The sequence below is a fragment of the Pezoporus flaviventris genome, unplaced genomic scaffold (genome assembly GCF_033815535.1).
Source record: "Pezoporus flaviventris isolate CSIRO_AGI_PZ_B2104156 unplaced genomic scaffold, CSIRO_AGI_Pfla_v1 ptg000035l, whole genome shotgun sequence".
Classification (NCBI taxonomy): domain Eukaryota; kingdom Metazoa; phylum Chordata; class Aves; order Psittaciformes; family Psittacidae; genus Pezoporus; species Pezoporus flaviventris.
Genome location: NW_026892583.1, coordinates 2,050,894 through 2,074,466, shown reverse-complemented (window position 1 = coordinate 2,074,466; position 23,573 = coordinate 2,050,894). Strand labels below are relative to the sequence as shown.

Here is a 23,573-nt window from a genome sequence, read left to right as displayed (position 1 = left end):
TTTGGAGGGAAAAAAAAGGAAAACTGCAATAAAATCAGCTGTTATTTCTATAGCAGCATCACTCTGTTGGTGCCTACCCTCACAGTGCTGAGTCTCCGTGACCATCACTTGTGTGCTGTCCCTTCATTGCACTTGGGAAGTGACCCAAGTCCAAACCCCCTAGCTAAATGCTGTCAGAAAGCACTTTCCCAAGGCAGTTTCTCCTTTAGGAACAGATCTTCTGGATAGCAGATTTCATGGATCTGTCAACCACAAGGGTTTCTAATGGGGGCCATGTAAAAGCACAGACTCTTCATCATCCAAGTCTCACTTGCTGTTATGATATCACAGTCTGGGACTGATATTTTGGGTAATGGAATCAGCCAGAAAGAGCAATAACTTCATTTTCCTCACGTTTTGTATATACAGGAAGAAGTTACATTATAAACACTGACTGAAGTTCAAAAAGAGAGCTGGTCAGGTTACTTTAAGAGCCATTTCTAAGTGAAAGCATGGGGGTTTGAAACTTTAAGAAATTAAATACTTGTAGGAAATTTCACAATTAAAATATTTTCAAAAACAGGTAAAACAAAAGAATGAAAAATCAACACCGATTTTCATAAGTGAAAATTAACTTTTAACTTCCAAATGGAATTCTGATTCAAAACCAAACTTCATGATACTTTAATCAAATGTATGAGAGTTTTGTTTATGAAACCTCATTTTAATGAAAAAAACTATGAATAAAACATGCACAAAGTAAGAACTTTGTTGACAAGGAATGAATTTTTCAGGTATTAACACTATTTCTTATTTTCAGTTTGAAAGTCCAGCAACAGAGACGAAACAAGCGATATTCCATAGAGAAACGCTGAAGTGCTTAAAGTCACAGGCACGGCCACCAGGCTTGTGACAGTGTTAGAAGGCAACTGGTGGCATTCTGTAAAGAGGTTCTTAAGTTCTGCTTATCAGAACTGACAGCAATTGCAAGTACATTTCATCCTTATCCATCAGCTGTAAAGCTGATCTAACTGGATAGGAGACCAGGTTTGTGGAGCTCTGCTGCCCACAGTTGTACTTACACAAGCAAATGCTAATGGTCCTTCAGACATCACAGACTTCATGAACACCGTGCAGGCATTTGCAGCAGTGCAAAACTGCATGTGGAATGATTTCCCACCCAGAATGGCAGCAGTTTACATTTTCTTGCCCATCTTCAGGAGTCCACAGGGTCAGGACAGCAGAGAATGTCTGAGACAGGAAGAGTGCAATTATTATGAGTTACAGCACTGTCAGGATGAACATGTCTCTGTAACAAATAGTGCAAAGGAATCTCAACCCATTAAACTGTCTAGCTCCTAGCTATTATATCTGATCCATAAACACTACCTTCAACAGTACAGTGCCCTCTAGCACTGCTATGAAGTATTAACCACTAGTTAACACTGACCTTCCAAATTGCTGCTTAGAAGCCTCTTAAAGTCCTCCCACCCAAATACCTACCAAGAAAGAACGTTCAATCCCCATTTAGAACCGGTGTTTTACTGTCTTGAAGTTGTTAACTCTTCCTCATCCCCAGGGGAAGCAAAGCTATCACTCATATTCCATTGGTTTCTAAACGAAAGGTTTGATTAAGCCTCCCCTTGAGTTTTCAGCAGCTCCTTATGACAATGCAGGTAATTCCCTGAAAGTAGTTTAAGAAACTTTTTAAAATGTGGTTAGGAACAAAGGAACTAGGTAAGAAAAGCAGTGGAGCAATTTAAACCATATTCTAGGGTTAGCCATTGCTGGTAGTAATAGGTGGATGCGTAGACTACATTAGAGTACAGCTCCATTTGGGTCAGGAGCTGCTGTGCTACCCACTGTGTCCAAATGCAGTTTGACTGAATGAACTAGACTCTTCTGAACATTGGCTGAGTGGAGCTAATTTAGAGGAGCAGGATGACTCTGAGCTGCTTTGATCACAGATCACTGGACTTGAAGACGACAAAGCCTGGTGTGGTTGTCCTGTAGGTGGGGACCAGAGCATGACATGGTAAAATCATTTTCACGATACAAGTTCCCTCTTAAAACACTTGGAATAGTGGCTCACAAGTAGATAATCCCTCTCTTAAGTGGTCCCAATCGCTAAGAGGGACATTATCAGAAAACAAGTTAGGAAATAGCTGTGTTTCTACTGCAGCCATTGGGCAAAGTTCAGTTCTTTTCAAGAGGAACAGGGAAAAGGCAAGGAAATTCCAAAAGCCTTTGATATACAGGTCTTTATTACAAGGCAAGGAGGCAGCGAGTAGGGAACGTACATGTTCATGCTCTGCAGGCTCCTACTGCTGCCCAGGGGTGCAGGTACAGTAAGACAAGCGGGTTTGGTGAACTGGGAGGTACCCCAGTTGCCTGGATGTGTTACTGTGGCTGTTGGCAATGGTACACAAGTGCAATACTCACTACATAGTGAATTTTCTTCTTCAGTGATGCACATGATGGAATCAGCATCCCTGGAAGTGCTCACACACCATGTAGATGAGGCCCTCAGTGACATGGGTTAGTGGTGACCTTGGCAGTGCTGGGGTAAAGGTTGGACTTGATGATCTTAAAGGTCTTTTTCAACCTAGTTGATTTCATGATTCTACTTCTAATTGCCTCTTGAGTTGCTAATCCTATACAGCGTCTGTAGGGGATCTAGAACTTTTCCCAAGCTCACATTCTTAGCATTTAGACCCTCCTTGTGGACATAAGCATGGACCTTCTAACTGCATTCACCCAGAGCATCTCACCCAGTTTCTGCTGCATGGAGGGGCTACAGAGACAGAAATCCTGTCTTTGATATCCCATCAGTACTTTTCCCCAGGTCAATCCCCAATGACCAAAAGGGAATCAATGAGATAGCATACAGAAAAAGGAGACCTTTTCCTCCTCTTTATTTCTAATATCTATGGTATGGATGTCACACACAGCATCTTACATCTATGCCTAAAAGCAACAGGTTACTCAAGGGAAATTGCACTAATTAAGTATACAGGCTGATTGCTGTCTCATTTAGGTCCTATCTGTTCTACCCTGGAAGGCAACACAAAGAAGGGATTGTGGAGACTTCGAGATGCATGGATGAGGTTTTACCACAGTTTAGGATACTCACATGTTGGGATGCCTGGAGTCAGTTTGGGTGGTGTGCTCTTCCTTCCATATTGGCTCGATCTTAGAAGTCCGGACCTGTTACTGCAAGCAAAGCCCATTCAGTGTGGTGGGAATTCTTTGCAGCAGGGAGAATCTCTGGGCAATGAGGAGTCGTGATTGCCAGCCAGCAACCTGCTTCATTTGCTAATGGGAGAAGGACCCGTAGGTTGTCCCAGTGGTCCTAGTCTGGGGGATTAGGTGGGATGCAGAATGTGGCAAGAACTTTGGAAGCCAGAAAGGGAATCACAGCCAGAAAATCCCTCCTCACATGGCCACCTCATATCTCCTCCAGTGGCCTGTAAGAGGCTTTTATTCTGGTCTGTTTTCAGTCTCTTTGGTCAAATAATAAGGGAGCAGCTGGAAAACACTTTCCTAATGGCTGTGTTAAAATAATCTCAGCCGAATACACATGGAAGATGACCAGAGTAATTCCTGTTGCTCGCAGGAACTGTGGTAAGGGCTTCTTTCAGATGAAGTCCAAGATCTTTGAAGTGTTAGTGCCATTGATTAGACTGGAAATAAAAACTATGAAGATGTCCTATTTGAAAGCACTCTGTGGTGCAGAACCCCATGATACATGTCCAGGGTGAAGTGAGACACTGTACTTATTGTGTGGTTTGGAACTGTATAAATGCACTCTATAGTTCATTAATCCATGGAGGCTGGGGCTGCTGTTAACTAACTTTCCATAAACCTAATATATTTAAACAATACCACAGATGACCTCTGAAAACACATTAGCACATAAAACTGCTCTGGAATAAATCTTGTGCTACTAGTGCTAGCTGGTGCACTTTGAAGTTGTGCTATTAGGTATGAAAAGCCTATCTTGTCTTTTAAAAGCCTCTCTACAACTATTATGTAGGCTCTTCCTTTCCCTTGAACCCTGAAGAGCTAAATAGATAGTACCAAAAGGTCTCAGCTTTATAGAAAGGAGGCAATTAGTATTCCAAATCAAGCATTTAACCTCTCTGATGCATTCCAAGAATGCACTGTGGTTTACGACACAGTGAAGGTTTCAGTAGCACAAGTTAGGGATGCCCTGCACGTCTTAGTCATAGCTCTGCCAGATCAGGGTGTTAGAGAGGGCTGCTCTGCAAGGGGCTAAATCTCAAGTCATAGGATCATAGAACAGTTTGGGTTGGAAGAGACCTTCAAAGGTCATCTATAGCCCAATCCCCTTGCAATGAGCAGGGACATGAATCAGTAGATACTACACCTCCATCAAGCAGTGCGCAGTGATTGAGGATGAGCTATATTATCGTGGTCTGGAAAGCAATACACAGATCACTATTCAGTGGCTCAGTCAAGCAAATGGAAAAGATCCGTAGCACATTATGGAGACACTGTGGAACACAGACACGCACATCCACACCCATTCACACATAGCAGGTTATTACAGAAGTACATTTGGTTTTGCAAAAGAGAAAGAAAAATATGCTTGGAGTTTCTTTTTCATTTCATGTTTAGAACTCCTGATTCAATTTCCTCCCACTCTCCATTTGGTTTGACTCCATTAAGTATACCTTTCTCCTGCATCAACCATTTAAGTGTCATAACAATCTCTGCCACTTCAACCCAGTCATCCATGCCACCTAATAGCTACTAAGGCGGCTCCTGTAGCATACCTGAAATCAGATAAAGATGCCTTGGAAACTTAAGAAGCAGCCTCCTAATAGTGACAGCACAAAATACAAGAGGTATTGGATATACAAGCATGTACATTAGGCCCTAGAAACCGAACCTGAGAAAAACCACAACTGAGACACAGGCTGTATGCTGAAGTGCATCATCTTTGTTGCAAGAAGAAAATAAAACACAGCCCTCACAGAGCAAATCCAGTCAGCTACAAGCAAAACCATCTGGCTGCATCCTTGCCTTTGCTCAGCCAAAACCTCAGGAGAATGCATCAGTGCTGATATCCAGACCCAGAATATTTAACACACCACGCAAGCGACATCACTCAGGTGATGGCACACGCAGACACTCGGAAGATGATGAAGCTAACTGGCAACACCAGTTAACGCTGTGTGTTGTCACAGCCCCTTTAGAGACTTGGATTCAGATTCCCCACACACTCAAAGTCAAGTGAGATTTGAAGATTAGCATCTGCCTGTCTGTTATCTAGAAGCTGCTATTGATGTGTTTCACATTCAAACCAATAAAAACTGGAACGCTCAGCAGTGCAGGCAGATAGCAGCTTTTTCACCCTACACTGAAGAAATAACCGTAAGGGGGTCACAAAAGAACCCTTGGTCAGAAACAAGAAACCTTAGCAGTTTTGTCAGTGGAAAAAGCCCACCTAACGCCTGCTCTAACAGTGTTTGGCTCTAACTTGCTGCTTCTGCTTTCAAAGTGTTGAGATAATCCTGAAACTATGCAAAGAAAAAAAGGTGCCATCAAGAAGGAGAAGTGGGAAGCGGAGCAGTGCTAAGAGTTCAGTCTTTCAGTGAATAATAGCTCTGATTCCACGGCTGGTGAAGTAGCACATTATGGCAAGAGGAAAAGGGGCCAGGAAAACAAGAGAAGGAAAACAAATAGTCCTATCTCACTCAACACCAGTAGAAGCTGTAAAAGAAGGGAAGAGGGATTCTCCTGAGTGCGGTACATCCCTCTACAGTGGGAAGGTCACAGGACAGCTTTTGAGTGCTATTGACCTGGAGGCCTTCCTGCTCTTTGAGGGACACCCTTTCCACATCGTGTTGTTCCAGAAAACAGAGACCATGGTTTCATAGTGGACTTCAACCACCAAGGCAAGGTCAAGGTAGTAGGAAAGCAGTTAACATTTACTACATGCAAAATGCTTAGTATTTTCTTTCTTCCTTGACTTGGGAGGGGAAAGGTTAAATTAGCAGGTTCACTGATGAAGAAAACCGACTGTCAAACACAGCCTAAAGGATTGTTTTACTGTTAATCAGTGGGTTTTATTGTAAACCGAATTAAAAACACACTGGTGGAATACAAAGCATATGGGCTTTATCACTGAGTGGGGCTATCTGTAGCAGAGGCCACAGGAACTGGAAAACCAGACTTCGAATGTAAGGCTCTTCAATTCATTCAGCTTACAGAAGGGAAGTTTTAGAGGTGACATAATTGCTGAATATAGGCTTTTACACATAGAAAAGCACTGAATAGGAGGAGGAGGCAAGCAAGCAGGCGTTTCAGCCTTTCTGACAAAGTCACAATGTGAGCCAATAGTTGGAAGTTCAACAAGACAAATTCTGTCTCATTTAAATAAGATGTCATTTCTGGGCAGCTGAAACTACAACAGCATAGCTGTGGAGGTCACCATCTTCTGGAGTCTTTATGACAAGACCGCATATCTTTTACAAACACAACTAGCTTCAGGGGGGAAATGACAAAGGGTATGTTCAAGCTGGCAACTTCATAGAAACATAAAATGGTTTGGGTTGGAAAGGACCTTAAGATCATCCAGTTCCAACCCCCTGCCATAGGCAGGGATGCCTCACACTAAACCATGTCACCCAAGACTTCATCCAGCCTGGCCTTGAACACTGCCAGGGATGGAACATTTACCACTTCTCTGGGCAGCCTGTGCCAGTGCCTCACCACCTACACAGTAAAGAACTTCTTCCTTACCACTAACCTGAACCTCCCCTGTTTCAGTTTAAACCCATTGCCCCTCATGAAGTCAAGATATCTTTGTGGTGTGTTCATCTTGCAGAACAGGCAGTGAGGTTTAAATGGGTCTGATCACAGAGCAACCTACAACAGCCCCTTTGGTTTCAGTGTTAGAGAGTGGTACAGGCATTGTATAAGCAGCCAGAGCCCAGTGCCCCCCCAACTAACCTTGCACACATGAGACAGCAGACCAACAGCTTCGTGCCACAAAGGTCTAGAAGGATATTATGATCAGTCAAGAATAGCTTGCCCAACACAGGGATCATGTATCCTTCTCTGAAGCATTTGGCTAGAGATCACATACTAAAAGAGACAGACTACTGGGCAGAGAGAGTCTGGCAGTTGCTATATCCTTGGCACAGGCTGAGCAGCACACAGGGTGTCCTTGGAGGTCTCCTATGCATGCATCGACCAGAGCTGACCCTACTTAATTTATGAGCTCTTCTGAGATCCCAGCCTCATGTATTATGGCTCCAGGCTCTATTGAAATGAACTTCATTAAAATAAATTCCAGCTGCTTGGAAGGAGTTAGAGAAATGACAAAAAGAAAGCAAACTCCTCCATTCTCTAACTCACTGAGAGCAGAAATAAGAAATAGTTACAGGAGGCCAAGCAGAATTCAGCTGGCTCAATTGAAAGGCCATGAGATGATCAAGGTTTAATCAAAGAACAAGTAGTTGTGATAAAATGAGATGGTTGCAAACACTGGTGCAGACCTCAAAGGTAGGCAACATACAGGGCAAACAGGCTTAAAGCACAGAGGGTCAGGAGGGCACTTGATAAAGCTTCTGACTGAAGGTGGGATGCATTTAAATAAATCAGATTCATTTGCAAGGGGTCTTGATTGCTTGTCCCTTTCCTGTTTTGTCTGTTCCCTGGCCTTTGGTCTGCTGTATTTCCTTCCCCAGGATGCCTGTGGGCTGTTAATAGGGAATATTAGGGAGCAGCACCAGGATGTACCTCATTCTGCATGTTGCTGCCAGCAGCCTACATGTTGATTATTGTCCCTATTTGGTAGATGCTCTTTTTATCCTTGCTTGGCTCTTGGGGAATTTGGAAAGGATGAGGTTGCTAATGAAGTCTGGCATTCGCATCCAGCCACAACTAATCAGAACTGTGGTCTGCTAAGGATCTCAGAAAGAAAGCTTGACTTTTCTGCCCTTTCAAGGGCCAGCAGCTAGGAGAATAGACTTAGACCCTACCAGAGCAGCAGAATTGCTCTCCTTGGTCATGGGGTTGCAAGGAAAAGTGCGGTTTCCAGAACTCAGATGCCCAGAAAGCTACTGTAATGCACAGTGGGGAAGGAACTTCATCAGGGAGTGTAGCGATAGGACAAGGGGTGATGGGTTTAAACTGAAACAGGGGAAGTTCAGGTTAGATATAACGAAGAAGTTCTTTACTGTGAAGGTGGTGAGGCACTGAAATGGGTTGCCCAAAGAAGTGATAAATGCTCCACATCCCTGGCAGTATTCAAGGCCAGGCTGGATGGGGCTTGGAGCAGCTTGCTCTGGTGGAAGGTGCCCCTCCCCATGGCAGGGGGTTGGAAATGGATGATCTTTAGTTCCTTTCCAACCCAAACCATTCTGTGATTCTATGAAATGTGATTAATAGTTGATGTAGGTGGGAATTCACATCGTGTTTCTGAAGTACTCATGAGCTAGTGGCATTTCTAGACCCTCCAAAAGCCGTAACATTCATCTCTCTTTCACCATCATGTGCTGACTCTGTGCTCACCTTAGTGATAAGGAGAGCAGTGGCATGGCAGAGCCATCCACTGCTCCCAACTTAAGTGGGAAACTGAAGCTGCCCCTTGGATTTCCACTGTGAGTGCCTAAGCTTTCAAGAGTTAGGGAACTGAGACAATAGCTGTGCTTATGTGACCTATTCCCCACCCTATCCTCTGCTTTCCAGCAATGAATTCTCTTGGCTTTCTAACAGATTTCTCCAGTTTTACCCAACAGACAGCTGTCAGCAAGGAATTCTGGAGTCTCCACACAATTGTTACTCAATAGTGCTTGAAATACCTTTTCCTGCCTGGTGTCAGGCATCACAGACGTCATGATTGAGGTTTTACCCGAAGTTCCCAGATTCAAGCCAATTACAGTGCAAAATAAAACAGAAAAAAAAACCCAAATGTAATCTGTGATCTGTTAGTGAAGTGCAAGCAGCACATCCCTATTACAGTCAGCACAGCAAAAGCATTTGCCAGATAAGCCTGTAAATAGGGAAGATCTGCAGATCTTCAACAGTTTCATGGCATGCATTGCCACTGCGGGAAGGATGCGACACCTCACTAAAAGCAGGTTCTGCTGGATGAGATGAGAACAGTCTAGCTCAGCAGTCACTTCACTTAATGTCAGCTCGATGGCAGGGGTTTAATGTGAATACCGGAGCTGAAAGCCATTAGACTTCTCCCTCATTCTAGCATCAACCACTTTTGGCAAGGCCTCCTAAATGGAATAACTTGCAGAGCGAGCCAGAAATAAGGCCTGGAGAACAGATTCTTCTGATCACAAATGTTAAACCATGGAGATGGATTGGTGACAAAGAGGGTGGGGTGGAGAGAGAAGTTTCCACATCCCATTTTTCCTCCCCCCTCACCACCACAGATGTGGTCTTCACCCCAACATATGTTTGTAATGAGTGTAGCCAAAGAGACATTCCAGATCTTACTCGAGTTGAAACTTGAAAGGATCAGCTAAGTTTGAGCTTAATCAAAGGGCAGGATAACTAAGTGTGATGGAGTTGCCCATGTTCAGATTCCACAGGCGATGGATAGAGATATGAATGACCCTATAGTGGTGCCTTTAATCTGCAGTCCAAGCCTCTCTTCAGCAGCTACTGAAGGGCTGGCTCAATTCCCGGTTCAGATTAGATTTTCAACTGAGACCAGGCTATCAATTCAGGCCTCTCAGGTATTCCCATAGTTAGAGATGAAGCTCACTGCAGGGAAATCTTGGCTTTTGAAAGCAGGTTCTTCAATGGTTCCTTGAGTTTTATGGTTCCTTCCTTTCTGACCCCTACCTCCACCTCTCTCCCCACTAACACCAGAGTCAGACCCCAAGGGACCTGTTTTGGTTTACCAATTTACACAGAAACTGTCTAAGCATAAAAGAAAATGCCTCCTCATTTAGCTAAATCCGAAGGATGCCACAGTATAAGAGGTTGCGGAAGGGTGAATCCATCAGGCCCTGTCAGACCAGAAGTAAGGAAGTGAAATGTTATTCACAGAAAAGCAATCAAACTTACTGTGAGGGTGCTGGTGCTGGCACAGGGTGCCCAGAGAAGCTGTGGCTGCCCCATCCCTGGCAGTGTTCAAGGCCAGGTTGGACAGGGCTTGGAGCAAGCTGCTCTAGTGGAAGGTGTCCCTGCTCATAGCAGAGGGTTGGAACTGGGTGAGCCTTAAGATCCCTTCCAACCCAAACCATTCCATGATTCTAAATACAGCAAGAGACTTACTGTGGGCCACAAAGTACTCATATTGTATCTCAAACAGTTATATCAATACTATATGTAAATAGAAAGTTATTCTATAAATTGAATTTATGCATATGTTGAATGAAGAGAATTTGGAAAAATAAACTCCTAAATTTGACAGACTTGGAGGCTCAAAATTCTTTAAAATTCCTGAAAAGTCATTACAGAACAGCAGGAATACAAATATATGTACCAACACATTCCTCTGGCAACGTAAGTTAATTTAGGGAGCACCTACTAGAAGAATGAGTTTATATAAATATGTTATCACAAATGTTTGTGTACTTGATTTAAAAGGCAGCTGAATACTTACCCAGGACCTGGGGAATTCTATATTGCTTTACATGAAGAGGGAGCAGAAATACACTTCAAATTGATATATTCTGTACTGAGACCTGAACTCCATACAGAGCAACAGAACAATGCTCCCAAACAGCCCCAGCACTGTCCCATTGGGACCTGGCAGGTAACACCTCTGATAACACAACGGGAATGTTAGCTGGGAAATGACCCACCAAGTTTTGGCTTTGGTAGGCTATTTTCCCAATGGAGTAAATGCATTAAATGATAAAGACCCATGGAAGGAACCAATTGCTGCAGGTCCGTATCTTATCGGATTTTGTGCCTATGTCCAAATGATGAATTAGTTTTGGCAACTGAATTTAGGAATTTATAGCCTTAGTACTGTGAATCTATTGCTGGATTTATTCTTTTCCAATGGAGGGAAGGCGAGCAGCCAGGAAGGAAGCCTATAAATCTTCACATCTGAGAGGGGGAAGGGTAAGGTGCATTACATACAGCATAGGGGCTAGAGAAGAAATTGGGTTGTTTCGAGACAAAGAGCAACGTCTGCAGTGCACAGCCCCTTCCTTCTTTTCATTTCAGATTTTATTCATTTTCACTGTAAAAGTTGTAGGTGTTTCAACAAGAAATGTAAATATTGTTTCTTTCAGGCAAAAAAAAAAGAGTAATTGCAGATTACCAGGAAGAAACGACAAAAAGAAAGCAAAATCTCTTTTTCTGCCATGAGAAGAGTTTGGGAATCACTTCACCTTTTGATGAGGTATCTGACCCAAACCGGTTTGCAGCTCTCCACTATGGGAAATGCACAGTCCCCTTGAGGAAACAGCCAAGAAGAAGAATGTGGCACAAGGCTGCTGTAAAGGGGTGATGGAGCAGCACTTGTAAAGGATAAAGAAGCCTGGCAACAGCTGAAGGCAGCCTGAAGAGCTCCAACCTGCGTGGGAAAGGACAAGATGTGGCAGCAGATACTTAACTGTTCTCATAAAAGCTTCTATGAGCTATTTGCAGTGATTCCCTCTATCCCCGGGTGAGATGAGCAAATTGCCTCATTAAGCCCACATCTTTGGATGTCCCAATTAAACCAGCTTCTGATGTCCTCTTGCTGAGAGGCACCCCGCATCCCTTGGATGAAGCTCATGGCAGCATCGAATGTAGTACACTGAGAGCTTATGGCTAAAGTCTGAGGGATGAGAATCCCTCCCATGCCGTTGCGTTTGGGATGGAGCCGGTAAGCAGCAGGCTTTAGAAGGAACACGGACACTTTAGCTTGAAATGAGCCATCGAGGAAGTTCATAAACTCTCTGGTAATAGCAGGCGACGACAAGAAGTACTCGAGGGTAATAGGGGCTGGCAGCAGCTTCAGAAGAGGCTCGCCTCTTACCTTGGCAAGCACAAGGGAAACTCCTTTCTCCTCCTCTTTCCCTTAAACCAAAACACCTCCCCTTGGAGCACTTTGGAAAGGAGCAGTAGTGCACTAAGACGACAAGGCCGCCTGCCACATGGGTCTGAGGAGCTGCTTCCAGGAAAGAAATCCTCACACAGACCGCAGGAACTTGAGTCCCCATCGTATCAAAGTGACTTCCTCAAAGGCCTTCCAAATTCATTCCCTTTTTCAAGGCCTGATGAAGTCAGAGACCTTCAAGGGATGAGAAAGAGAGATTCCTGCCAAAGCACCCCACTCCTTGGATTTTTAAGAGCTCAGCACATCTCAAGCTGCTAGTTCTGCAACTAAATATGGGATAAAATGGGATATTTTATCCCATAGAACAACACTGCCTTCACACTCCTTTTTCTTCAAGTCCCTATTTTGAGAAGGGTGAGGGCAGGGGGAGGTGAGGAAGGGAGTGAAGTTTCTGAAAGGAGAAAAAGTGCTAAAAGACGATTCAATGACATTTTAAAACCCAGAAAACCGATTTATCCCAAAATATCACTGGAATGAGGCAAGATCACAAGATCAAACACATCTGTGAGCTATTACCTAGCATGATTTCCGCTTTGATTTCCAAGGAGTAGAATCAGCGCTTTGATACCTTTTGTGACTCATAAAAGAACAGCTTCAGGTCCCAACTGTAGGGCAATGGTGACAGCAAGAACAGCAGCTGATGACTCTGCAGCTCCCCATCTAAGCTGTTCTGGTGTGATTTCCACACAAAGACCAGATCAGCTGGAGGCTGAGGTGGAAACTTCGGTCACGGCAAGCTTTGCTCTGGTTTTTCATGGGAATCATGCAGAAGCAGGCAGGAAAGGCTCTTTAGTAGTTAAATATGGGATGAGAAATGTGAGGGATTCTAGGATGAGGTGGTAAAAGGGCAGTACTCCGTTGAGATCTTGGTCCTTCTGGAAATGAATACTATGAAGTTTGGAAAGGGAATATTCAAGCTCATGGCAGCACAAAGAAGGTCTCGTGAGGACTCTATACTGCTGGCTGTCCTCTCAAGGGCAGCTCTGGTCCAAGTCATCATCTGAACACCACATCCTACAGAGCTCACTGATAAGTCCAACCCTAATCATTCTTTCTTCATCTCAGTTTTAAACCTAGTCCAGGAATCACTTCCCACATTAAGCCTCATGCATTTGCCAAAACCTTTACCAGCCTTTCTCTTAATATTACAAACCCCTGAATGACAGGTTGCCCAAAGAAGTGGTAAACGCTCCATCCCTGTGCTCAAGTGTTCAAAGCCAGGCTGGACAGAGCCTTGGGCAACCTGGTCTAATGTGAGGTATTCCTACCCATGGCAGGAGGTTGGAATTAGATGATCTTGTGGTCCTTATCAACCCAAACCATTCTGTGATTCTATTCTATGAATTATCACTAAACCCCTTTTATTCCTCAGCTCTCCCCGTGCTACCCAAACCTTACCTCAAACTCCTGACTGGAACTTAAACATCCATTGGCCCTTCTTGGAACTAGCCCTTGTTCTTGCCTTGTATGCAAGGGAAGGCAGAACAGAACAATACATCTTAATCACAGCCCAAATCCTGGCCTTGGCTCTGGTACCAACACACCAAGCAGCTCCCTTTAAAGTCCCACAGCCTTATGACTCTGTGCTCTCACTGAAAGATAGAGTTAGGAGTAAAATTACTCAACACCAAGTTGCATTCACAGACATATCTCAAAGGGTAGACATCAGTGACATCCTAGGAACTACCATCACTTGAAGACCATTGGCCTTTAGCACACCACAGTTTAGACTAGCATTAGGAGGTAGTAATAAACGGCTTTTCCTGCAATACTAGAAGGTTCCAGGCAGAATGAGGATGTTATGGCCGAGCCCCAGTGGCTCCTGCTGAGCTTGCAGGGAGGCCAATTTCAGTGCTAAGGTTGGATTTATGCTTCTTTTTCCCATAATACAAGAATCAAAGCATTTCAGTCTGTCTCCTATATGTAGGTTTCCAACAGAAAGCTGGGACTGCATGCCAGAAGGCTCTTCCAAGCCATGATTGCTTTCAGGGACACAGTGCCTCAGCAGCCTTTGATTAGAGTTAGGATTACAGAGAACAAATAACTGGGAGCTCCTTTTGATGATGGATCCCAGAAATTTACACAAGAACTATCGCAGCTAAGGCTCCTAGGGCTGTGCTTTACATGTGGCTGAGGCTGGAACATCGAGCTACCTTAAACACTAGAGGTATAGCTGGGGTTAGGCTTTGCTTTAGGAAAAGGACAGGACATGACCAATTCTTACCATAGAACCATAGAATGGTTTCGGTTGGAAAGGACCTTAAGAACATTCAGTTCCAACCCCCCTGCCATGGGCAGGGACACCTCACACTAAACCATCTCACCCAAGGCTCTGTCCGACCTGGCCTTGAACATCTCCAGGGATGGAGCACTCACAACTTCTTTTGGCAACCCATTCCAGTGCCTCATGGCCTGCAGAAGTAGAACAAGGAAACAGCAGCATTCAGTGGTGTTATTTAGAAGACATAGGGTCTCAGCAGTTAGTCTTGAAATAACTCTGAGAGGAGCCTGGGGGTGCACAAGAGGGTGGGAAGAGGCACAGCCAGGACCCAACTGACCCAAGGGATATTCCACACCATAAGGTGCCTTGTTCAGCATGTAAAGCTGGGGGAAGAAGAAGGAAAAGGGGGATGCTTGGGGTGATGGCATTCGTCTTCCCAAGCAACAATTACACATGATGGAGCCCTGCTCTCCTGGAGATGGCTTTAACAGCTGCCTCCCCATGGGAAGTGGTGAGTGAATTCCTTGGTTTGCTTTGCTTGCACGCATGGCTTTTGCTTTACCTATTAAACTGTTTATCTCAACAGATGGGTTTTCTCAGTCTTACTGTTCCCTTACAGTTCTCTCCCCCATCCCGACACAGTGAGCAGGTCTTTGTGGTGCTTCGTTGCCAGCTGGGGTTAAACCATGAAACCTTTCCCATCCCAAAGCTAACCCGAAATTTAGCCATATATCAATAAGAATTTCAGTGCCAGAAGCCTTCCTTAACCAGAACCTCCTCACACAGCTACGCATCCTTCATTCTTAACTCATGTCTCATTTCATTCCCATGAAAAGATGTTACTGAAGCCAAGGAATCCTATCAACACCCGCCTTCAACCATTCCTGAGCCCTGGGAAAAATCCAGCTCTAATGATTTTTGCCCCAACCCTCACTGTTCTTGTACCTAACTCTGCATTACTGTACACTGCTCCTCAAAAGCTTCCTGCCTAAATCCTGGATAACCCTAGACCTAACACAGCGTGCCCCACCGGTCCCCTCTACAAGCCTCTTATGAACCATGCCATACTCTCACAGTCCTAGTCCTAGGTTCTTATCCTTATGTGAAACACCTCTGCATGTTATAAACCAAAACCATCCTCAGCTGTCGCCCTCTCCCTGCAGACAGCGGTTAGCTAGTTTTAATGTTGAATTCCAGCATGAACTCACACAGTGTAGGCTGGGATGGACACGTTAAAGACATGGCATTTACATGGCACGGAACGGCTGGCAGTCCTGCAATGCTCTCACAAGGTCCTGGTGGCACTAGCAAGAGCTCATGATGGATGTTATCTTAGTTTGGGAGAATAAATGGTTAAATGAGAATGGATTATCCTAGAGATTTCACCGTTAAGACAGGACCTACCAGACTACCCTTTCCTACCAAGCTGATTTCAGGGTAAAGACAAAGAGACTGCTTCCTCCCCTACTCCTGCTCTACCCTCCTCTTTGCTATTGAAGCACAGGAGTCCTCAGCATGGCTTGTGATGAATTCAAGACCTCATTACCATTTTGCTGCCTATTAAAGTTGAGACAACCTCGCTGTGGTGAAAATAAATAGCTGTATGCAATTACAAGAATTGCCAGACATCTCATTTTATGTCAGGCAAGATCATTGCCTACTAGGAAGACAATGTACTCATGCTGTTGCCTTCTTCAGATGAGACAGCCTAATTAGCTTCCACTATAGCCAGGCATGAAACTGCCAACTTTATGATAGGCATCTGATCAGCGATGTGCTCTCTGCATCTTCTCGTAGTATAAAAGCTGGTGTAACCGGCTTCTTTGCTAACAAAGTGCAAGCTCCTCACTAATGATCACTGGGATGTTGAGGGAAATCAAAGAGAAAACAAGAGATAGCTCCCAAATCCCCGACTCTGAAGCCTTGATCTCTGTTAGGGCATCTCCCTTCACTCACAGCTCACCATTGCAAAGGGGTTCTTTGCAACCAGCACCCTGCAGCCCACAGCACAGGCAAACTTTCCTATGAAGCTTTGGTAGTTTACCAGCCAAAGCAGGAGCTGCTGGGGGCTTTAGGAAGAGCCAGCAGGCGTGAGAAAGAACGTTTAAACAGGGGTGTTGCAGGAGGTGGTTTTCATAACATCTGTGGTGAGATTGTATAAGGCAATCGTCAGCCTGCCAATGCTTGGAAGGACTCGAAAGGCAACTCTGGCAACCCAGTGGACTGTTTTATAAACAACTGGTTTCAAGCTGATCCTGAGATTAATGGGAAAGGCAGCAGTCGCTTAAGGATGAAGGTGCTGTGGTTTCTGTATTCCCTGCTTGCTGTCTGCACAACAGCAGCCATACACCGGAGCGCTCCCGCTCAGGTATGGGAGTTGCGTCCATCGCTCTCACACCACTGGGGAGAGCTGATGTGGCAAACCTTGACAGCTGAAATGCAACCTCCTGTCACCCTGCCTGCCTCGTGGGCCTGAGAGCAGCTCTTCCATAGGATCCCAGAATGGTTTGGGTTGGAAGGGACCTTAAAGCCCATCCAGTTCCAACCCCTGCCATGGGCAGGGACACCTTCCACTAGAGCAGCTTGCTCCAAGCCCCTGTGTCCAACCTGGCCTTGAACACTGCCAGGGATGGGGCAGCCACAGCTTCTCTGGGCAACTTTCACCCTCATAGTGAAGAATTTCTTCCTCATGTGTGATGCAAACGAAGGGGATTTAGCCACAGCCATTTGCCCTTGTAAATCTGAATTACTATTTAGAAAGGAGCTTAGTCTTATTGGGAACTCCAGGCCAGCAAGCAGGGGGTTGGAACTGGATGAGCTTTAAGGTCCCTTCCAACACAGACCATTTGGTGATTCCCACCCTGCTCACTATAGGGGACCTGCCCTCTGCTCCAGCTTAGTCTTGTCAGGGCAAACCCCATGGTGCCTCCTTCTGCTCCAGACACATCCCTCAACTCCAGACCATGTGCCAAGACCACTCCCTCCCACTGCTGCCCCACTTTGCAGAAGCTCCCAGATGCTTCCGCACCACCTCACTTACACAGACTCATACGCTGACACATTGCCACTTAAGAACAAAGCAAGACCCCCAAAAAATCCCCAAGCAACAAAACCCACAAACCCTGTAAATCTGAACCGATGGAACACCGTCATCAGCGTGTCAGATGCACACGTTGCTGTGATGTTGCTCTGAAGAGTCACTGAAGTGCAGTCTTGTTGGTGGCTTACAATGCAGTTGTACCAGTTACTCGTTTTACACACTGCTTGGAGAAGTTACTTCTAGGGGCATCAAAAGAAAACCTGAACCAAATCCAAAAGAACAGCAATATGATATTTGTGTATTTAAATCCCCATCATAACACTCAAGTATCACCTATTGAGACCTCACTTGGGGTATTGTGTGCAGTTCTGGTGTCCTCAACATAAAGACATGGAGCTGTTGGAACAAGTCCAGAGGAGGCCACAAGGATGATCAGGGGACTGGAGCACCTCCTGTATGAAGACAGGCTGAGGAAGTTGGGGCTGCTCAGCCTGGAGAAGAGAAGGCTGCGTGGAGACCTCATAGCAGCCTTCCAGTATCTGAAGGGGGGCTATAGGGATGCTGGGGAGGGACTCTTCATTAGGGACTGTAGTGATAGGACAAGGGGTAAGGGGTTCAAACTTAAACAGGGGAAGTTTAGATTGGATATAAGGAAGAAGTTCTTTACTGTAAGGGTGCTGAGGCACTGGAATGGGTTGCCCAGGGAGGTTGTGAATGCTCCATCCCTGGTGGTGTTCAAGGCCAGCTTGGACAGAGCCTTGGGTGCCATGGTTTAGTGTGAGGTGTCCCTGCCCATGGCAGGGGGGTTGGAACTGGATGATCTTAAGGTCCTTTCCAACCCTAACTATTCTGTGACTCTATGATTTCAGGTTTGGTTTCACCAGAGCTCCCTTCCCCAGCCAAGCAAACATCCAATTCAACTCCTGCAGTGGGAACAACTCGAACAGTGCCACATGCAGCTGGGATTAACTCAGGTGGGATTTCCCGTCAAGATTTCACTTCAGGCTGGAATTTCCCAGCTATATCCATGGTTTTCAAAGCCTAACACCGCTTCCTTCCAAACTCCATGGACCAGGTACAGAGGGTACAGTATTAAAGACGACTTCCCCAAGCAGACATTGCATCTACCCCTATTTAATAGCCCTCCATGGACGTTTTTGTCTCCATGATCTTGTCCAATCCCTCTTTGAACACATCATGTTGGCAGCATCTTGCACAGCACTCTTGACTATCTACATGTTAAAACTGCACTCATCTCCCCAGTCTATCCCACCTCAGAAGAGCAATACACCCCGGTGTTAGTTCATGTGTTTAAAACATGGGTTTACAATCCTATTTTGCCCAATTCCAGGTCTTTCGCATAATGTTTACTCTGAGGCAGCCAGTAAGAAAGCAGAAGGAGCCCCTCCATCAGAAGTTATTTTCAGTCCTGTTTAAGCAGAAGGAAAAAAAAAAAAACCCATAAACAAAACTCACTTTGTTTTATAGGAACCTACCCCCTCTAGGGAAAAAAACTGTGCTGCCAAAAGAATTCCCAGCCAGTGCTAACCAGAGTTAATTACAACATGGCATTAAAAGGACAGCCCCATTTCCAACACATCGTGAAACAACCTCTGCCAAAACGAAAGGTCTGCTCTCTGCTGTGTTATTGTTCCAGGCTGTCTGCAGACATCACTGCATGAGTTACACTGTTCTGACATCATTTTGCAAGTCCAGTGCCCAAAGCACATGCTTGTGCTGTAACATGCTCTTGACAGGACCTCACATTTCCACCCTAGTAAATCCTAAATGGCTTCCAGAAGTGCTATGTAGAAAATACCCAGGAAGCATGCAGGGTAAGCAGTTGGGATGATCACATGCTCTGGGATCCTTGCTGTCTCTGAAGAACTTCCATATGTCCAGTCTGTACTGTTAAGCAGGGCAAAAAGAAGGAAAAGTTAGTCTGATGCATATTCCTCTATCTCCAGCACTGTCACAGGTGTGGGTTTGGAGTTAAGGCACCTGATGCCAGGAAGCCACACTCAGAAAGAACAGCAGAATTCCAGGGAAATTGCTTGGATGAGAAGAAACAACATGGAGAAGGCTTAGTTGTAGGTAGGTAATGCTGGAAAGGGCCACAGGTCTGCCACTATGGTGGCACGATGGGGATGTGGGGTCCTGAGGGAGGTGTAGATCTGATACATGTCTGAAGCAGCAACACGATGGCCTCACATCGGTGTAAACCAACAGCCATAACCTGGTGAACACTTCCAGAACAAAGAGCAACATCAAGGTAATCCCTGAGCTGCTGTCACTGCTCAAAGCGCCATTGTGAAGGCATGGGGCTTACTAACATCTGGAGGCTATAGGAGGGAAGGGAAATGCTCTGCAGTTTCCTAGAGACAGGGCCTATTGTGGTTACAGAAGTAGGTTCCTGTTAGCTCTGCATTGCTGTGGACAGACCAGTCACCTTGTGGTGCCTTTTGTCAATGAGAAAGCTATAGGAAAGAAGACACCACAGAGAAATTTAAGTCAAGTGTGTGCAAAGACCATCCTTGGGGGCTAAAGCAGGATTTTCCCTCTCGGATTCCATGCATCTTAGAACATCCACATACTACCTGAAGCCTATTTTAAATGGGGATAATACCTTTGCCTGGAGAACTGAGAATACCTTTTCCCCAGATACAGAGCATCTAGTATTCCCCTAATCCCTTCCCACAGAAACCAAGCAGCACACACAGCAGAGCCAATTGTACTATTAAAGCCTGACAATTCATACCTATGAGAAGGAATGAGCCAATTGCACTATTAGAACCTGACAATTCGTACCTATGAGAAGGAATGTAGGGGCAGGGTTACACAATTTACTTAGGAGAAGGTAATTTCCTATGTTTGGCAGAGGAGATTCTCGCCACAAGGCAAGGAATGATGTGCTCTCCCAGCACACGCCTGCTAGAAGCTGTTTCTGATGGTTAGAGCATCCTTGGTACTAGCAGCACTGTATTACTAATAGCTTTGGCTCACTAATGGCATAGTTTTTGCTAAGGACCTTTTGCCAGCTCGCCAGTATTTGGAGACTTCCATGTTAGTAGATTTTACACTGACAATTTATGTCAACCTGGCTTAAGATGCCATTGAGAAATCCTGGCTGCTAACTGAGCTTCATCCTCTGTAATAGAAGGCCAAGACCAGAGCCAAGAGTCTCAGAGGCTAATGGGTTAGAGCCAGACCATGAATAATTGAGGGTATGTTCTCCATTTATGGCACTGAGTGGCAGCAGCTGGCTGTGAAAAAGGCATTTGTGGGAATCCCAAAGTCCTCAGGCTTTTCAGCAATGAGTCCCTGTGGCTGCTCTCCCTCACCTTCCCCAACCAAGCCATGCAGTCAGACACCACCACTTGCAATCCCTCCTTCAGCAGCCAGAAATGAGCTGAGGTTCACCCAGTTCCTGAGCCACACCACCGCACATTGGAGATACAGAGAAAAGAGCAGCCTCCCTGTGCCATGCAGGAACTATGAGGATGCGCTGCAACTTACACATACCCACTCTAACTGATGTAATTCCAGAAGGGAAAGAAACACCTCATGGGAAGAATTAAAGCAGTTTCTGAGCTCCTCATGAGCACACTGAATGAGGAACATCACCAGTTCATCAGCAGGGGCCTCGCTTCAGGCCACAGGGAGGTCACAACCATACTGTTGCAATAGTAATGACTGGCCTGGGACAGCTATGGAGCAGCTCACTGGTTACACACAAAATGCTTCCATGTGCTGAGCTACTGCAGAGGCTGGCGCTGTGGGTTTTGCTAGACAAACACTGACTTCCCAAGAAGTCTGAGCGCTGTTCTGATTCCTGGCTCCAGCAGCAAGCCTTTACCGAGATGAGCTGGGAGCCTGGCACAAGGAGCAGGTTTCTTGCTCTCTGAATTGCTGAGAGCTTTCTTTCTTCCTGGAGTCCTTTCTTAGATCAGGTTCAGAAGCATCAAATGCCCCCTATTTCCCCCCATACAACAGAACTGATGATGCAGGGAAACAGGGAAAAGAGGGGGGTTAGAACTATATGATCTTAAAGGTCTCCTCCAACCCAAACCGTTCTATGATTCTCTAAGGAAAGAAGCAGCAGGAGAAACTCCTCATGCTGTCTTCAACTCCCAGAACTACTTAGGGCAGAAACCTGAGAAACAAGCACAACCCATATACAGTAGTGGGAAAACATGCAATCAAATATCCAACTGCGTGCTGCTCCAAGGAATGGAAGGGAAAATTACCCCTGAAAATGCCAAGCATGCAGCACAAATCGTTTACAAGGAGAATACATTTTGTAATTACAAGTGATTTTAGCTACCCTGCTGCCAGGAGTAACTAAGAGCAGAAGGAAGCCATCAGTGTCATCATCTTGCCCCGCAGGGACCAGGCGATGCTGCTGATAGAGCAAGCACCAGGACCGAGTTTTCTTGGTTGAACACCTCCCTCCAGTGGCCAAAGGCAAGTGGTTTCCATTGAGCAGCTGGGGACCCACACAGGGGACCAGCAGCAGTCTTCCCCTTCCTTCCTTTCTCCTTCCAGCTCCACATCAGGCCGAAGGGGAACCAGGAGTGCATTCCTCACCTAGCATCCATCTGGTCAGGCTTGGCAGCTTTGTCGTGAAGCACAGTCCTTTATATGATGAGGCCTGCAAAAGCATTGCCATTGTGGGAACCTAGCCATAAAGGAGGAGAGAGTCCATATGAACAAGAACCAAGCTCTCCTCTAGCACATCCTAAAGGAACAAGTTGCACTCACAGATCAGACAGATCACTTCACCCTATTGTGGGTCCAGGATGCATTTAAGCACCTCTTGCTCCTCACTCACCTGGGTCAGAGTAACTGAAGTCTTGACTTTAGACCAGTTGCCACCGTTTGGTGGTAGCACCCCAGTACCTTCTTCTCCACAAGCTTCACTCTGCTGCTTCAAACATGTGTGAGGATTTCTGTCATGCTTACTTCCTAAAGCAACAGCTCCATTAGGACACTAATGTAGGTACTTCTAAGAACTCTAAATGGTCAGAAACACCACAACAGGCAGGATCTGAAGGAATTCTTGCTCTATTCACTTCTCAAGAGCTTTCCAAACAGTCAAGCCCATATGTGGTGGCATAACCTACAAAAATGGCTACTTCAGCTTTCTTCATTCTCACAGTGGCAGAGAACCTCCTATAAAAATAGCAGCCTGCAGGCAGGAGCCTCCTGAGGGTGAGCAGGAAGAGGAAAAATGATAAAGCTGATTTAACAATTCCTGTATGTACCATGGGCGCAGCAGCAAGTTTATGTTTTGTCAGTTAGTCCCCGAGGCTCATGTCTTCATATAGTCTGTAGAGATTTGAAGCAACATAGAATGGTTTGGGCTTGAAAAGACCTTAAGATCATCCAGTGCCAACCCCCCTGCCATGGGCAGGGACACCTCACACTAAACCATGGCACCCAAGGCTCTGTCCAACCTGGCCTTGTACACTGCCAGGGATGGAGCATTCACAACCTCCCTGGGCAACCCATTCCAGTGCCTCACCACCCTCACAGGAAAGAACTTCTTCCTTATATCCAATCTAAACTTCCCCTGTTTAAGTTTGAACCCATTACCCCTTGTCCTGTCACTACAGTCCCTAATGAAAAGTCCCTCCCCAGATCCCTATAGGCCCCCTTCAGATACTGGAAGGCTGCTCTGGGGTCTCCACAAGGCTTCTCTTCTCCAGGCTGAACAGCCCCAACTTCCTCAGCCTGTCTTCATACAGGAGGTGCTCCAGTCCCCTGATCATCCTCGTGGCCTCCTCTGGACCTGCTCCAACAGCTCCATGTCCTTCTTACATTGAGGACACCAGAACTGTATAAAGCACTCAAACAGAGATCACTTAGCTTAGGAGACAGCAGGTAATACAAAGGAACTAGCACACAGCTCACCCTAGGACAGATAAATTCCATAAAACAAGGCAAAGTTTACTATAGAACATAACCAAGGAAAATGGTCACCTCTGTCTGCTGGGCAGATCTTAGCAGTCCAGACATCTCACGCATGGGCTTCAAACAGCTTTTGACAGGCCCCTTTGCTCCCAACAAACAAGGTGTCAGTGATTTGCTCGCAAAGCAGAAAGGGGTGGAGAGGAAGCGAGGGGAAACCACTGCAATGCACAAGTCACAGGCAAAGGTATGGATTTTTTTTTAGCAAAGTCTTTATTACAGAAATATTCACCCTCTAGACTTTTATATCTGTACATGCATTTCTTCCAGTAGGAAGATGTTGCTAAAAACAGACAAAAAACAAAAAG

General features: G+C 45.5%; 1 long non-coding RNA gene across 1 annotated transcript in view; it reads right to left on the bottom strand.

The window, feature by feature from the left end:
• LOC133273736 (uncharacterized) overlaps positions 1-20,774 on the bottom strand; it is a 589,959-nt gene extending 569,185 nt beyond the window's left edge. The window contains exons 1-2 of the long non-coding RNA XR_009744921.1: positions 20,104-20,774; positions 17,737-20,053 (exon numbers count right to left, since the gene is read on the bottom strand). This is a non-coding gene — a long non-coding RNA (uncharacterized LOC133273736). The remainder of the gene's footprint in view (positions 1-17,736; positions 20,054-20,103) is intronic.
• Positions 20,775-23,573: the final 2,799 nt, after the last annotated feature.